Here is a 5,932-nt window from a genome sequence, read left to right as displayed (position 1 = left end):
TATTTAGAAAAAAAGGAGGAAGCCAAGCGTGCCGCACAACAAAAGCAAAATGCACTATTGGCTGCGCAAGTTAAAGCAGCTTAGGAGGCAGCACTCGCAGCAGCAAGAAAGATCCAACCTGGCGAGGAGACATCGTCAAAGAACAAAGGTAGTCAGAAGGAAACCACCTAGCTGATCGCAACAGATACTCCATCCACTACTACAGGGGCTCCTTTAAAGTGCTCAGTGACACCGGAGTGGTCGAAGCCACGGAAGAAGGCAAAGGCATCTAAGACAGACAGCGAGGTGACCATCCTAACCGAGGGAGACCTAAACAACATCGAAAATGCCATTCGTGAGGCCACATGTGATGCAGTTGACAAAGCCATGTTCGAGTAACTGATTGTGTTGGGGGAGCTGCGTACGCAGTTACAGATTCTAGGACTCCACGTCATGCCCAGAGGTGAAAGTACTACTACCAAGGGTTCCGGTATGGAAGCTACGGAACTATTACTGAAGACCCAAGTCACCTACGTTGTTGCAATTCCTGCAGGCGCGTTGATCGTCGACAACGCAGAGGACAGAGCTGTGTTGGGACGACTTACAGGACTGGGACTCAACATAGCTGCTTTACCATGCGAAAGCTTGCAACAGCTCCAGGATAGTGCCATGAGAGAGATCTGCACCCGGGAAGGCCGTACTGAACAGATCCTCCAGGAGTAGAAAATAAATCTCGAAAAGCTACACATCTAATGGGATGAAGTCATCATGCAGAACCACCAAATGTAGCGGATTGTCACTTAAGCTTGCTCAAGTGCCCCTGAATTAGAGATTACAGCTGATCTCCCTATTGAGACCCAAGTTTAGAAGTTGGCTACTGGGTTCCGTAACGCCAAGGAGGAGGTTGCACGGATCTAGTGGGAGCTTAGTGTGTAGATGGTAGAGTTAAAATTTAGACTCAGCCAACGACGCCCCCTGAGATTGTGCAATAGTGAAAGAACATCATCATTGTCGCCCGCGAAATTCTTACAAGAACAATGAAGGAATGTACAGACTTGTTCACACAGTCGATTGTCACACTCACAACCCTTCAACAGGACCCAACTCTTCAGCGCTTGGAAACCGAAGCTCGGGAGCTTCAGGAAGCTTATGACAGGACCAAAGGAACTGTGTCGACGGTCACTATCATGCAGTGCCTGGATAAGATAAGGGAAGCCCAGGACCTAAAGATCCAAGTTGACGCGGCCCGACAGAAGGTAGCCATGATTAAAGCTCATCTCCAACCATGGTTGGATGAGGCATTTTCAGTTTCGACCACCATCGAGTGTAGGGTAGCTCAGATGCAAAGTGAGTACGCCACCATTGAGACAATGCCGGCTGAGGCTGAGTTGACGGACACATGCATGGAAATGATGCAACGGATGACTAAAGAATTTGCTGCTGGAACAAGTGAGGCACAGAGGATGCTAACCACCCTAAGCGAGAAGATTACTGCACCAGCCAAGTGACTCGGGAGGAGTCATCATGATTGTGTTTGGGGACTATTGTGTAGCGGAAGCCCCACGCAACGATTAGAGGACACCAAACCAGATATTTTGGGGTAAAGTTAGGATAACGACTCTGCTGGAAGCGCAGAGTGTGAATTATAATAGGTCGAGTCAAAGGGTAGTCCGCCCAAAAATAATGTAAAGAAATGTAAATAGAGTCAGCCCACGCAGGGATTGCGGGCCAAGGAAGGGTATAAATAGAGCGAGGCTCTATGGGTAGAGGGAGTAGAGTTTTGATAAGGAATATGAAATATGAAATGTAATGGGTTCTTGAAGAAGATAGTCTAAAAGCGTCTGTAAGTCTGAGTCAAGGGATTGGGGTAGTAGGTAGAGGCTCTACAGCTGTGTGCACAAAAACCTGGAAAGTCCACACCTATGTGCACGGACCCCTGCAACTAAGTGTGTAGGGCGGATCTAGATGTATTAAGGATAAAGTGGAAATAAAGATAAGTTTCTTCTTAAATTCTATGTTTCTTTTGAACTGTCATAATGTCTGTTTAATTTGCTTATGATTGGAATGATTATAAATCTAGGTTTATTTTTAATATGTGAATCAGTTGTGATGGTTAAATTTTTGCTTAAAGACCTTGGCAATTGGTAACCACATCATCTAATAGAATAGTGCACTAAAATGGAAAAAAAATCAAGCCGGATCTGTGCGAAGACCGAGCAATGCGGAACTGTAAACCAATGCACAAAACCTCCGGACCACACCAAGACATCCCTAAGGTGTGGAAAACTGGTTCCAGCACCCTTCCCTACTACCTCGGGTGAGACCTCAGTCTGCACTCTACGGGCTGTTGCCGAAAGGGCTGGTAGCTACGAGATTTGTTTGGCTAAATAACTCTTCCGAACCTGGGTCAGGCCCAAATAAGCCAACATTTATCGACCATAATGCGATGAACATTCCTATGGAAGACACACACAATAATATGAAAAAAAATCTAGTGGGAAAGTTGAGGAGAAGCCTTGTCAACATTAAATGCAATGTTGCTTGAGTCAGATGGATCTACACCACCAATTGTAGACAACAACACTTTTTGTTGTTGATGACAACTTTGCAAAACCTTCAGGGAAAACATGACACAAGGAGCCTAGGGAAGAGCTTCAACAATATTGTAATGATGAATAGCCCGGGCAGAGGGATTATGTGTTTTCTTATGAATGACACCCTTGGGCAGCAATAAACAAGTTCCAAAGGCTTATCTAACATGAGAGGTCCAGTGGAAACAGGTGGAGTGGGTGATTCGTTATTAGAAGAAATTGACTCACGAACATCATAGGACTTAGCTCACATGGTCACATTCACGTCTTCTTTACAGATAAAGATGTACAAACTGTTGGTAGGATAGGAAAATGACCCCTCGTTGCCCCCTTGTGGAGGTTGAGGAGAATGGGTAACCATTTTTTGCTGAGGTTGTGCAGGAAATGTATGAGTTAAAAAAACATGTTGTTGGGTAGAATATGGTGGTGCAAGGAGCCTATAAACTCCATCCATATGAGGACATTCGTGAGTAAGATGTTACCTTGACAAATTTTGCAAGGGAGTTTAATATTTTGACAATGCTCATTACTGCCCCTCCCTCACTGGTTTAGATTCTTAAGCAATTTTATTCTTCTTGTTATTCTTTTTACCATTAGGTTGTTCGTTATTCATAGGTGTTGTGTACTTCATCGTTAGAACATCGATGGACTTGTCAGAAGAGGGTAATTTAGTAGAGCTAGATGCACTTGTTGGGGCTTGAGATGTAATGATCAAGTGCCCAAGTTGGGTAGAAAGTTGGCTCACAAAATTGGAAACAGACCCATCCACACCATCAATGTGTGGGCCTGGAACAGGTTTTGGTGGATGAATAGAAGGCTGAGGAGAATTAGGAAGAACTTCATATAGAATGCCTGACTCTGAATAAATAAGATCAAGTTTTTGGGCAGCTAGAATAGCTTTCTCCTCAGTAACGGCTCGGAACACAAACATGTCCTTGGAAATCTAAAGTCTTAGAGATCGAATGAACCATTTGCGTAAAATCTCATCAGGAAGCTTGGTCCTAACCAAACTCTTGCGACAACACCACTCATGGATATGGTCAGAAATAAATGTGGCATCATCTTGTTTGAAGTTTGACAGGAGGGAATTGATATTATACCTTGTGGGTAGTTGGAAGTGTGTCAAGAATGTTTGAGCTAGAGATGAAACATCATTGTAGAATGAAATATCTAATTCAATGTACCATTTTGTGGCATCCCTGGTTAACGTGCATTGGAAAAAGTGAAGCTTAGTCGAATCATCCATGAGAGAGTTGGATGAACACCATAGATGATACATAGTGATATGAGTGGAAAAATTCTTTCCAAGATTTCTTTCAAATTTGGGAATATCAGAAGGTAGTTTTGTGGGAATAGGTGGCCACTAGGGATCATGTCTGATGGGGTTGTTAGTCAACTTAGCCAAATCTGGTAGATAAAGAGAATATAAAAATAGATTGTGAAGGTTTCTAAATGGATCATAGGCAGGAGAAGCCCCTGACCAACCTTGTGGTCCCCCAATATAGAGATTATGATGCATGGATTTCTAGTGAAGGTATGGCTTCACCGCAACATATGACTACTGCAGGAAAGAGTAACTAGTGAAAGGATTTCCCCTCCTAAGGTACATGCCCCTAAAGAGAAAAGGACCCCCAAGAGCATGACTACTCACAAGGTTTTATCCAAGAGGATAAGATGGAACAACCTATGCAGTAGGATTGACATAAGGAGAATAACTTGTATGGGTGATGGACTAGCAACAAGGTTTCCTCCAGGTAAACTAGCTCCTCCGAGAAAATTACTGGTAGATGGTGCCCTCCAAAAAACAAACTATTCCATACTTGTGACATGTTAGAAGCAACATTTCACCTAGGTTGACTAGGAACAAATGATGACCCCCCACAGATATTTCTAGAAGTAACTACAACTAACTGAGGAATAGGAATCGTTGGTTGACCAAAGATAGGTGAAAAAACTCTTGATCCTACTGTTTGACTAGGAGGAATAACCATGGCTAGTGTAGAAGACGGAGCAGGCATAGAAAAATTTGGGAAATTTGTAGGAGTTATAGAGGAAACTGGTAGGATGCCCTAAGAAGAAGTGAGAGGTGTATATAGAGGAGTAGGTATGGCCCCACTAAGAGGCGACAATGATGACATGGAAACTGACACTACTGATGCAAATGGTAAAGATGTCTCAGAATCCACCATAGGATAGAAAATTGGCAAAGGTAAAAGGGTATAAGTAGGTGTGTAACCCTCAGGGTTAAACTGCAAAAACTCAGGTCCTAGTGGATTGTTCAAAGGTGGATTGGAAGGAGCAAGAAAATCGTCTTCCAAGGTTTCAATAGAAATTAGGTCACTACCAGAGGGACCATGTATAGAATCAAAAACTATGTGTTGGTCAGGGTATTGAACATTGACATATGCTCTCCATGCTAGAGTGACAATTCCTTCTTGTTCAAGAGGCAAACCGTGAAGACGATGCGAATGACGATGACTATATTTACCCAAGGTGAAAAATTATAAATTAACATAATTATGTTAGTGAAAACACCCTAAGGCCAAAAATACTGACTCATACCAAACAACACATAGTGAAAACGTCCTAAAGGATAGTCACACAAAACCCAAAAGACAAAGAAGTTGGTGGTGGAACAGTTATACTAGTGACCTGCTTCCCAACCCTTTTAGCTACAAACGCGGTGCAATTTCCCTTATTAGCCATAGGGAACCCTCCGAGACAACTGAGAGAATATGAATAATATATGTCCTAGGTACAGATAAGATGACCCCGACCCCATGCCTGTGTATGATCCCTAAAATATAGGCCACTATGGTCACCATCGACAACAACATGTCTAGGGGATAGTTGCAGGACAAATCCACATGCAAGGGTAGGACCCTTAGACGAAAGAGCTAAGGTCAAAACCCCCTTGAGAATTCCCTCCCAAGTGGTCCCCAACCACTACAAAAAAACATTAATAACACTATTTGTATGCGTGCAAATTCCGCTATATCGCACCACCCGAAACTAAACAAAATGGGTCTTATACCTTGCCCAACCCAAGTATGGCCTTTGTTGAGTGATAAAAGGTGCCTTTTAGAACTCCTATTTCTTGCACATTAATTATCAACCCGGGCAAGTCCTCTTATTTCAAGAGTGTACATAGTATGTGGCTGCTATTAATTCAGATAGTAATGTTTCCTAAATCGTAGTATAGATATTTTAATACAAGAGTAAATGGATGCATCTAATAAATTCCAATTGCAATTAAAGAAAACTCAATCCTCTAATGAAATCAAATCTTACAACAATTCAAGTAACAACAACATCAGTTGAGAGTACAGTAGTGATAAATCATCTCTTCTTAACTGATTTAA

Source organism: Pinus tabuliformis, chromosome 5_1 (assembly GCF_031772625.1).
Source record: "Pinus tabuliformis cultivar Carrire ecotype Pingquan chromosome 5_1, CPIR1, whole genome shotgun sequence".
Lineage (NCBI taxonomy): Eukaryota > Viridiplantae > Streptophyta > Pinopsida > Pinales > Pinaceae > Pinus > Pinus tabuliformis.
The sequence above is the reverse complement of the archived record's forward strand: the minus strand, read 5'-3'. Positions refer to the sequence as shown.